General features: G+C 41.4%; 1 protein-coding gene across 24 annotated transcripts in view; it reads right to left on the reverse strand.

The window, feature by feature from the left end:
* The window catches only part of SCAPER (S-phase cyclin A associated protein in the ER), a 567,113-nt gene that overhangs the window by 73,035 nt on the left and 481,719 nt on the right, over positions 1-12,359 (reverse strand). The gene's annotated exons all lie outside the window — the stretch shown is intronic.

Consider the following 12,359-nt stretch of genomic DNA (forward strand, 5'->3'; position numbering starts at 1 on the left):
CAGCACCTGTTGTTTCCTGACTTTTTAATGATCGCCATTCTAACTGGTGTGAGATGGTATCCTCATTGTGGTTTTGATTTGCATTTCTCTGATGGCCAGTGATGATGAGCATTTTTTCATGTGTCTGTTGGCAGCATAAATGTCTTCTTTTGAGGAGTGTCTGTTCATATCCTTTGCCCACTTTTTGATGGGGTTGTTTGTTTTTTTCTTGTAAATCTGTTTGAGTTCTTTGTAGATTCTGGATATTAGCCCTTTGTCAGATGAGCAGATTGCAAAAATTTTCTCCCATTCTGTAGGTTGCCTGTTTACTCTGATGGTAGTTTCTTTTGCTGTGCAGAAGCTCTTTAGTTTAATTAGATCCCATTTGTCAATTTTGGCTTTTGTTGCCATTGCTTTTGGTGTTTTAGACATGAAGTCCTTGCCCATGCCTATGTCCTGAATGGTATTGCCTAGGTTTTCTTCTAGGGTTTTTATGGTTTTAGGTCTAACATGTAAGTCTTTAATCTATCTTGAATTAATTTTTGTATAAGGTGTAAGGAAGGGATCCAGTTTCAGCTTTCTACATATGGCTAGCCAGTTTTCCCAGCACCATTTATTAAATAGGGAATCCTTTCCCCATTGCTTGTTTTTGTCAGGTTTGTCAAAGATCAGATAGTTGTAGATGTGTGCTATTATTTCTGAGGGCTCTGTTCTGTTCCATTGGTCTATATCTCTGTTTTGGTACCAGTACCATGCTGTTTTGGTTACTATAGCCTTGTAGTATAGTTTGAAGTCAGGTAGCGTGATGCCTCCAGATTTGTTCTTTTGGCTTAGGATAGTCTTGGCAATGCGGGCCCTTTTTTGGTTCCACATGAACTTTAAAGTTTTCTCCAATTCTGTGAAGAAAGTCATTGGTAGCTTGATGGGGATGGCATTGAATCTATAAATTACCTTGGGCAGTATGGCCATTTTCATGATATTGATTCTTCCTATCCATAAGCATGGAATGTTCTTTCATTTGTTTGTGTTCTCTTTTATTTCATTGAGCAGTGATTTGTAGTTCTCCTTGAAGAGTTCCTTCACATCCCTTGTAAGTTGGATTCCTAGGTATTTTACTCTCTTTGAAGCAATTGTGAATGGGAGTTCACTCATGATTTGGCTCTCTGTTTGTCTGTTATTGGAGTATAAGAATGCTTGTGATTTTTGCACATTGATTTTGTATCCTGAGACTTTGCTGAAGTTGCTTATCAGCTTAAGGAAATTTTGAGCTGAGACAATGGGGTTTTCTAAATATACAATCATGTCATCTGCAAACAGGGACAACTTGACTTCCTCTTTTCCTAATTGAATACCCTTTATTTCCTTCTCCTGCCTGATTTCCCTGGCCAGAACTTCCAACACTATGTTGAATAGGAGTGGTGAGAGAGGGCATCCCTGTCTTGTGCCTGTTTTCAAAGGGAATGCTTCCAGTTTTTGCCCATTCAGTATGATATTGGCTGTGGGTTTGCCATAGATAGCTCTTATTATTTTGAGATACGACCCATCAATACCTAATTTATTGAGAGTTTTTAGCAGGAAGGGTTGTTGAATTTTGTCAAAGGCCTTTTCTGCATCTGTTGAGATAATCATGTGGTTTTTGTCTTTGGTTCTGTTTATATGCCGGATTACGTCCATTGATTTGCGTATGTTGAACCAGCCTTGCATCCCAGGGATGAAGCCCACTTGATCATGGTGGATAAGCTTTTTGATGTGCTGCTGGATTCGGTTTGCCAGTATTTTATTGAGGATTTTTGCATTGATGTTCATCAGGGATATTGGTCTAAAATTCTCTTTTTTTGTTATGTCTCTGTGAGGCTTTGGTATCAGGATGATGCTGGCCTCATAAAATGAGTTAGGGAGGATTCCCTCTTTTTCTATTGATTGGAATAGTTTCAGAAGGAATGGTACCTGCTCTCCTTGTACCTCTGGTAGAATTCGGCTGTGAATCCATCTGGTCCTGGACTTTTTTTGGTTGGTAGGCTATTAATTATTGCATCAATTTCAGAGCCTGTTATTGGTCTATTCAGAGATTCAACTTCTTCCTGGTTTAGTCTTGGGAGGCTGTATGTGTCCAGGAATTTATCCATTTCTTCTAGATTTTCTAGTTTATTTGCATAGAGGTGTTTATAGTATTCTCTGATGGTAGTTTGTATTTCTGTGGGATCAGTGGTGATATCCCGTTCATCATTTTTTATTGTGTCTATTTGATTCTTCTCTCTTTTCTTCTTTATTAGTCTTGCTAGCAGTCTGTCAATTTTGTTGATCTTTTCAAAAAATCAGCTCCTGGATTCACTGATTTTTTGAAGGGTTTTTTGTTTCTCCATCTCCTTCAGTTCTGCTCTGATCTTAGTTATTTCTTGCCTTCTGCTAGCTTTTGAATGTGTTTGCTCTTGCTTCTCTAGTTCTTTTAATTGTGATGTTAGGGTGTCAATTTTAGATCTTTCCTGCTTTCTCTTGTGGGCATTCAGTGCTATAAATTTCCCTCTACACACTGCTTTAAATGTGTCCCAGAGATTCTGGTATGTTTTGTCTTTGTTCTCATTGGTTTCAAAGAACATCTTTATTTCTCCCTTTATTTCGTTATTTACCCACTAGTCATTCAGGAGCAGGTTGTTCAGTTTCTGTGTAGTTGAGCGGTTTTGAGTGAGTTTCTTAATCCTGAGTTCTAGTTTGATTGCACTGTGGTCTGAGAGACAGTTTGTTATAATTTCTGTTCTTTTACATTTGCTGAGGAGTGCTTTACTTCCAACTATGTGGTCAATTTTGGAATAAGTGTGATGTGGTGCTGAGAAGAATGTATATTCTGTTGATTTGGGGTGGAGAGTTCTGTAGATGTCTGTTAGGTCTTCTTGGTGCAGAGCTGAGTTCAATTCCCGGATATCCTTGTTAACTTTGTCTCATTGATCTGTCTAATGTTGACGGTGGGGTGTTCAAGTCTCCCATTATTATTGTGTGGGAGTCTAAGTCTCTTTGTAGGTCTCTAAGGACTTGCTTTATGAATCTGGGTGCTCCTGTATTGGGTGCATATATGTTTAGGATAGTTAGCTCTTCTTGTTGAATTGATCCCTTTACCATTATGTAACGGCCTTCTTTGTCTCTTTTGATCTTTGTTGGCTTAAAGTCTGTTTTATCAGAGACTAGGATTGCAACTCCTGCCTTTTTTTGTTTTCCATTTGCTTGGTAGACTTCCCTCCATCCCTTTATTTTGAGCCTATGTGTGTCTCTGCACGTGAGATGGGTCTACTGAATACAGCACATTGATGGGTCTTGACTCTTATCCAATTTGCCAGTCTGTGTCTTTTAATTGGAGCATTTAGCCCATTTACATTTAAGGTTAATATTGTTATGTGTGAATTTGATCCTGCCATTATGATGTTAGCTGGTTATTTTGCTCGTTAGTTGATATAGTTTCTTCCTAGCATCAATGGTCTTTACAATTTGTCATGTTTTTGCAGTGGCTGGTCCCGGTTGTTCCTTTCCATGTTTAGTGCTTCCTTCAGGAACTCTTGTAGGGGAGGCCTGGTGGTGACAAAATCTCTCAGCATTTGCTTGTCTGTAAAGGATTTTATTTCTCCTTCACTTATGAAGCTTAGTTTGGCTGGATATGAAATTCTGGGTTGAAAATTCTTTTCTTTAAGAATGTTGAATATTGGCCCCCACTCTCTCCTGTATTGAAGAGTTTCTGCCGAGAGATCAGCTGTTAGTCTGATGGGCTTCCCTTTGTGGGGAAGCCTTTCTCTCTGGCTGCCCTTAACATTTTTCCCTTCATTTCAACTTCGGTGAATCTGACAATTATGTGTCTTGGAGTTGCTCTTCTCGAGGAGTATCTTTGTGGCCTTCTCTGTATTTCTTGAATTTGAATGTTGGCCTGCCTTGCTAGGTTGGGGAATTTCTCCTGGATAATATCCTGCAGAGTGTTTTCCAACTTGGTTCCATTCTCCCTGTCACTTACAGGTAAACCAATCAGACGCAGATTTGGTCTTTTCATAGTCCCATATTTCTTGGAGGCTTTGTTCATTTCTTTTTACTCTTTTTTCTCTAAACTTCTCTTCTCGCTTCATTTCATTCATTTGATCTTCAATCACTGATACCCTTTCTTCCAGTTGATAGAATCGGCTACTGAAGCTTGTGCATGTGTCACATAGTTCTCGTGCCATGGTTTTCAGCTCCATCAGGTCACTTAAGGACTTGTCTACATTGGTTATTCTAGTTAGCCATTCGTCTAATCTTTTTTCAAGGTTTTTTGCTTTTTTGCAGTGGGTTCGAACTTCCTCCTTTAACTCTGAGAAGTTTGATTGTCTGAAGCCTTCTTCTCTCCACTTGTTAAAGTCATTCTCCATCCAGCTTTTTTCCGTTGCTGATGAGGAGCTGCGCTCCTTTGGAGGGCGAGAGGCGCTCTGATTTTTAGAATTTTCAGCTTTTCTGCTCTGTTTTTTTCCCATCTTTGTGGTTTTATCCACCTTTGGTCTTTGATGATGGTGACGTACAGATGGGGTTTTGGTGTGGATGTCCTTTCTGTTTGTTAGTTTTCCTTCTAACAGTCAGGACCCTCAGCTGCAGGTCTGTTGGAGTTTCCTCAGGTCCACTCCAGACCCTGTTTGCCTGGGTATCAGCAGCGGAGGCTGCAGAACAGCGAATATTGCTGAACAGCAAATGTTGCTGCCTGATCGTTCTTCTGGAAGCTTCGTCTCAGAGAGGTACCCAGCCGTGTGAGGTGTCAGTCTGCCCCTACTGGGGGGTGCCTCCCAGTTAGGCTACTCGGGGGTCAGGGACCCACTTGAGGGGGCAGTCTGTCCCTTCTCAGATCTCAAACTACATGCTGGGAGAACCACCACTCACTTAAAAGCTGTCAGACAGGGACATTTAAGTCTGCAGAGGTTTCTGTTGCCTTTTGTTTGGCTGTGCCCTGCCCCCAGAGGTGGAGTCTACAGAGGCAGACAGGCCTCCTTAAGCTGCGGTAGGCTCCACCCAGTTCGAGCTTCCTGGCCGCTTTGTTTACCTACTCAAGCCTCAGCAATGGCAGGCACCCCTCCCCCAGCCTCTTTGCTGCCTTGCAGATTGATCTCAGACTGCTGTGCTAGCAATGAGTGAGGCTCCATGGATGTGGGACCCTGTAAGCCATGTGCGGGATATAGTCTCCTGGTGTGCCATTTGCTCAGTTGGAAATGCAGAAATCACCCGTCTTCTGCGTCGCTCACGCTGGGAGCTGTAGACTGGAGCTGTTCCTATTTGGCCATCTTGGAACTGCCTGAGAATTTTTTTTTATAAAAAGAAAGAGGGCACCAATAAATGGAAAAATATCCTGTGTTCATGGATTAGAATAATTAATATTGTTAAAATGGCTATACTACCCAAAGCAATCTACAGATTTAATGCAATCTCTATCGGAATACCAATGACATTCTTCACAAAAGCAAAAAACAATCCTAAAATTCATAAAGAACCAAAACAAAACACAGCCTGAATAGCCAAAGCAATCCTGAGCAAAAAGAACAAAGCTGGAGGCATCATATTAATTGACTTAAAAATGTAGTACAAAACTATAGTTATCAAAACACCATGGGACTGGTATAAAAACAGATACATAGACCAATGGAACAAAATAAAGAGTCCAGAGATAAATTCATGCACTGACAACCAACTTATTTTTGGTAAAGCTGCCAAGAACATGCAATGGGGAAATGAGAGTCTCTTCAATAAACCGTGCTGGGATAATTGGGTATCTACATGCAGAAGAATGAGACTAGAACCCTACTTCTCACTAAGACAAAAACCAACTCAAAATAAGTTAAAAATGTAAATGTAAAACCTGAAACTATGAATGTACTAGAAGAAAACACAGAGGAAATGTTTCACAAGATTGAGTCAGGCAAGGAGTTTAAAAATAAGATCTTAAAACCACAATTAACATACCAAAAAAATAGACAAAGGGGATTATATCAAACTAAAATGCTTTTACACAGCAAAGTTAACTAACAGAGTGAAGAGACAACCTGCAGAATGGGAGAAAATATCTGCAAACTATACATCTGATAACGGGTTAATATCTAGAATATATACAAAACTTAAATAACTCAACAGTGAAAAGGGACAAAAGATCTTAATAGACTTTTCTCAGAAGACATACAAATGGCCAACAGGTATACGAAAAAATGCTCAACATCACTAATCATCAAGGAAATGCAAATTAGGACCACAATGAAATACCAGCCCACTCCAGTTAGAATAGTTATTATCAAAAAGACAAAAGAAGACGCTGGGTACAGTCACACATGCTTGTAATCCTAGCACTTTGGGAGGCTGAAGTGGGAGGATTGCTTGAGCCCAGGAGTTCAAGACCAGCCTGAAAAACATAATGAGACCCTGTCTCTATAAAAAAAATTAAAAAATTAGCTGGTGGGTCACCTGAGGTCAGGAGTTCTAGACCAGCCTGGCCAACATGGTGAAACCCCATCTGTACTAAAAATACAAAAATTAGCCATGAGTGGTACCAAGTGCCTGTAATCCCAGCTATTCGGGAGCCTGAGGCAGGGGCATCACTTGAACCTGGGTAGCAGAGGTTGCAGTGAGCTGAGATCGCATCACTGAACTCCAGCCTGGGTGACATGAGCAAAACTCCATCTCAAAAAAAAAAAAAAAAAATTAGCTGGGTGTGGTTGTTTGCACCTGTAGTCCCATCTATTTGGGAGGCTGATTTTGGAGGATTGCTTGACCCTGGGGGGTTGAGGCTGCAGTGAGCCATAATCATGCCACTGCACTCCAGCCTGGGCAACAGTGTCTCAGAAAACAAAACAAAACAAAACAAAAAAGATAAAACAAACATTGGTGAGGATGTAGAGAAAAGGAAACACTTGAACACTGTTGGTGGGATTGTAAACTAGTATAGCCATCATGTAAAAAGTATGGAAATAGAACTACTGTATGATCCAGCAATACCACTGTTGGTTATAAATCCAAAGAAATGAAATCGGCATGTCAAAGAGGTATCTACACTCCCATGTTTATTGCAGCACTATTCAAAACAGCCAAGATATGGAGTTGACCTAAGTGTTCTTCAGTGGATTAAAGGACAAAATGTGGTATACACACATAATGGAATACTATTTAGCCATAAAAAAGAATGCAATCTTTCTTTTTTACAACATGGATGGACTTGGAGGTTTGTTACAACATGGATGGACCTGGAGGTTTTTATGTTAAGTGAAATAAACCAGGCACAGAAGGACAAATATTGCATGATCTCACTCAAGTGTGTAATCTATAACGAGAAGTTGAAGTTGGTATCCAGAAGCAGAGAGTACACCAGTGGTTACCAGAGGCTGAGGAGGGGCTGGGAGAAGAAGAGAGGAGGAAGAGAGGTTGGTCAATGGGTACAAGGCTACAATTAGATAGGAGGAATAAATTCTGGTGTTCTATTGCATAGTAGAGTGACTATGGTTAACAGTAAAGTGTTGTATATTACAAAATCCCTAGAAGAGAGGCTTCTGAATGTTCTTACCACAAATGACAAATGTATGAGGTTATGAACACAATAGGTATCCTGATCAGATCATTATACTATACATATATAAACATCAAAATGTACTCAGTAAGTTTGTATAGTTACTGATATGGTGTGGCAGCGTCCCCATCCAAATCTCATCTTGAATTCCCATGTATTGTGGGAGGGACTTGGTGGGAGGCAATCGAATCATGGGTACAGGTCTTTCCCGTGCTGTTCTCATGATAGAGAATAAGTCTCACGAGATCTGATGGCTTTTTATAAAAAGGAATTCCCTTGCACAAACTCTCTCTTTGCCTGCCACCATCCACGTAAGTTGTGACTTGCTCCTCCTTGCTTTCCAGCATGATTGTGAGGCCTCCCCAGCCATCTGGAAATTTAAGTCCATTAAACCTCTTTTTCTTTCCAGTCTTGGTTATGTCTTTATCAGCAGTGTGAAAACAGACTAATACAGTAAGTTGGTACCAGTAGAGTGGGGCTCTGCTAAAAAGTTCCCTGAAAATGTTGGAAGTGACTTTGGAACTGGGTAACAGGTAAAGGTTGGAACAGTTTGGAGGGCTCAGAAGAAGACAGGAAAATGTGGGAAAGTTTGGAACTTCTTAAGAGACTTGTTGAATGGCTTTGACCAAAAATGCTGATAATGGTAACGACAATGAAATCCAGGCTGAGCTGGTCGCAGATGGCGATGAGGAAATTGTTGGGAACTGGAGCAAAGGTGACTCTTGCTGTGTTTTAGCAAAGAGACTGGCGGCATTTTTCCCCTGCCTTAGAGATTTGTGGAAATTTCAACTTGAGGGAGGTGATTTAGGGTATCTGGCAGAAGAAATTTCTAAGTAGCAAAGCGTTCAAGGGGTGACTTGGGTGCTGTTAAAAAGCATTCAATTTTAAAAGGGAAACAGCATAAAAGTTTGGAAAATTTGCAGCCTGACTACGCGATAGAAAAGAAAATCCCATTTTCTGAGGAGATATTCAAGCCGACTGCAGAAATTTGCATAAGTAACAAGGAACTGAATATTAATCCCCAAGACAATGAGGAAAATGTCGCCAGGGCATGTCAGAGGTCTTCATGGCAGCCCCTCCCATCACAGACCTGGAGGCCTAGGAGGAAAAGATGGTTTAGTGGGGCAGGCCCAGGGCCCCCCTGCTCTGTGCAGCCTAGGGACTTGGTACCTTGACTTCCAGCCACTCTGGCCATGGCTAAAGGGGCCAAGATACAGCTTGGGCTGTTGCTCCAGAGGATGGAAGCCCCAAGCCTTGGCAGCTTCCATGTGGTGCTGAGCCTGCAGGTGCACCGAAGTCAAGAATTGAAGTTTGGGAACCTCCACCTAGATTTCACAGGATGTATGGAAATGCCTGGGTGCCTAGGCAGAAGTTTGCTGCAGGGGAGGGGCCGTCATGCAGAACCTCTGCTAGGGCAGTGTGGAAGGGAAATGTGGGGTCAGAGCCCCTACACAGAGTCCCTGCTGTGGCACCGCATAGTGGAGCTGTGAGAAGAGGACCACTGTCCTCCAGACCCCAGAATGGTAGATCCATTGACAGCTTGCACCACGTGCCTGGAAAAACTGCAGACACTCAATGCCAGCCCGTGAAAGCAGCCAAGAGAGGGGCTATACCCTACAAAGTCACACAGGCAGAGCCGCCCAACACGATGGGAACCCACCTCTTGCAACAGTGTGACCTGGATGTGAGACATGGAGTCAAAAGAGATCATTTTGGAGCTTTAAGATCTGACTGCCCTGTTGGATTTGGACTGGCATGGGGCCTGTAGCCCCTTTGTTTTGGCCAATTTCCCCTATTTGGAATGGGTATATTTGCCCAATGCCTGTACCTCCATTGCATCTAAGAAGTAACTAATTTGCTTTGGCTTTTACAGGCTCACAGGCAGAAGGGACTTGCCTTGTCTCAGATGAGATGTTGTACTATGGACTTTTGAGTTAATGCTGAAATAAGTTAAGACTTTGGGGGACTGTTGGGAAGGCATGATTGGTTTTGAAATGTGAGGACATGAGATTTGGGAGGGGCTGGGGTGGAATAATGTGGTTTGGCTGCATCCCCACCCAAACCTCATCTTGAATTCCCGTGTGCTTTGGGAGGGACCCGGTGGGAGGTAACTGAATCATGGGGGCAGGTCTTTCCCATGCTGTTCTCGTGATAGTGAATAAGTCTCAAAAGATCTGATGGTTTTACAAAGAGGAGTTCCCCTGCACAAGCTCTCTCTTTGCCTGCCACAACCCATGCAACACATGACTTACTCCTCCTTGTGTTCTGCCATGATTGTGAGGTCTCCCCAGCCATATGGAACCCTCTTTTTTTCTCAGCCTTGGGTATGTCTTTAACAGTAGTGTAAAAACAGACTAATACAGTTACAATATGCCAATGAAAAAAATTAAAAATGAAATAAATTCAGATGTCTAATAGTAAAATAAAATTAGTTGGATATGCTGTAAAAGTCTTTTTAAATTTTTGACACATCCTTCTACAGTATCTGGCACAAAATTAGTATGGGTGGCCATACTTTGAATTGAAAAATATTTCCAAGAATGGCTTAGATGCAGAAACTTGACTGAAACAAATAAAATAATAAGAATAAATACTGTAATGATCTCATGTCTCTTAGATATCTTCCTACCTCTCCTATGCCAGATAAGGGGAAGGAAGGGACAGATGTCAGAATCTGCTCCTGCTCTACTTCAGGGATACAGCCAGAGAACAGCTCCAAAGACTGTACTGGAGCCCTTTCTACTCAACTTCACAACTGACAAAAATGCCCAGATTGTAACAGGGAGTGGAGTGAGACTTCTTGTCAGTTCATATCTGGGAAGGTGAGAAGGCAAGTATGAAAATGATTAGCAAAAAAAAAAAAAAAAAAAAAAAAAAATGCTTTGTTTGCTAAACTAGGCAGATGTGAAATATGGTTTGCAGTTTTACACAGTCCTCACCAAGCCAAATAACAATGCATTATCTGTAAGAAAACAATATTCAACAACAGTGGTTCAAATCAGAGAAAGACTGGCATGGTATTTTTTGAAGCAGTATGGTTGTCAATCATCATTTTTAAGTCACATGAGTTATCTGGTTTGGCAGATTACTACTGCTCCTTCCTAAAGGAGGAAGGTATTAGGGGAAAAATACCTTCTAAAAGAAGGTATTAAAAGAAGGATTTGGTAATTATAATAATGTATGTGAAAATGTACGTATTTCCCCCTGGAAGGCCCACTGGAATTGCAATGAAGCATTTGAATGGGTCTTCCGCTTCATCACAGCTAAGGCATGTGGCTAAGTTGTCTGGATGACAAGCATGCAGGGTTGCTGCATCACAGGGTAGCCCAAGGGAGAATGCAGGGACAGAATGACATTCGTCAGCAGAGAGGGCAAACTCTACAACGACCAAAAGGACATGGGGAATTGAATGGGATCAAGCAACTGAGAGAAAGGCCAGGGAGGCTAAAAGTCAAGTGCTGTAAGATAAATGGTTGTGGCCCAAAGGGCCTGGTGCTCTCCAGTAATAAATACACTTGAGGAAAGAGGACAGGCAGATAGAAGGGGTAAGTGAACAAAGTAATCAAGGGTAAGGAAGCTACTGAATGAAACAACTGTTCCCAAGAAAGCACTACAAGAAAGCAGAAGAAATTTATGAACTGCGAAAGAAGCAAATACAGAGGAGTGCATTCTTGTTCTCCTGTTAACCAACCATAAGCTTCAGAGAGCAACAAATTGCATGGATTTGGGGAGCCAGAGATCAGTGCAGAACACAGAAGAGGTGCTGATAGGTGGAACAGGTAATTGATTAACACCAGATGAAACTCTGTTGGGAAATAAAAAATTAACGAGGGTAAATGAGTTCAGATGCCAAAGTAGGAGTAAATTTCCCTGGAGAGAAGGTGACCTTAGAAGGAAACAGGGCTGACCTTGAACAGGTGTCAGAAATTGCTACATTTGTGTAGTGGAAAGCATACAGGTGTTGGGAGTCCAGCTAGACATGAGTTCCACTCTCAGCTCTCCTACCTACTTTTAATCTTATTTATTACATAACCTTGGGCTAAGTACTTAACTTCTCTGAGCAATTTCCTCACCTACAAAGCTTAAGTTAGAAATATTACACTTACAGGGCTGCAAAGCCTCTACTACAATACCTTACACTTAAAGGGGTTACTATACTATACTATAGGTATAACCCTGTAAGGTTAACCTACTAGGTGTAAGGTATTATACTATAATGGGTACTCTATAAATGGTAGCTATTATTGTTGTTTTAAGTCTGAACCTAATTTATAACCAGAGATGAACTGAGATAGGGGAATTCTCAGAAATTCCTTCAGTTGGAAAGAGTTGACATCAAGAAACTTGTAAAAGCTCTAGCAGAACACATTCTAACATCACATATCTAAATATCAAGAAAAGCCAGGTGCGGTGACTCACACCTGTAATCCCAGCACTTTGGGAGATGGAGGCGGGTGGGTCATTTGTGGTCAAGAGTTTGAGACCAGCCTGGCAAACATGGTGAAACCTTATCTCTACTAAAAATACAAAAATTAGCCAGGCATGGTGGCATGTGCCTGTAATCCCAGCTACTTGGGAGGCTGAGGCAGAAGAATTGCTTGAACCCAGGAGGCGAAGGTTGCTGTGAGCCAAGGTTGCGCCGCACCACTGCACTCCAGACTGGGTGACAGAAACAACAACAACAACAACAAAACAACCAAGAATGATACCTGAGCTCTACCTATATTGCTTTTCATTAAAAGAATTTTCTTTCTCTCTACAAAACTGTTTTAAAAAATCCATTGTGCTCTTCCGTGTTTTCCAAATTGTGTTTATCATCGAGCATGTATTACTTTCATAA

This window comes from Pan troglodytes, chromosome 16 (genome assembly GCF_028858775.2).
Source record: "Pan troglodytes isolate AG18354 chromosome 16, NHGRI_mPanTro3-v2.0_pri, whole genome shotgun sequence".
Taxonomy (NCBI): Eukaryota; Metazoa; Chordata; class Mammalia; order Primates; family Hominidae; genus Pan; species Pan troglodytes.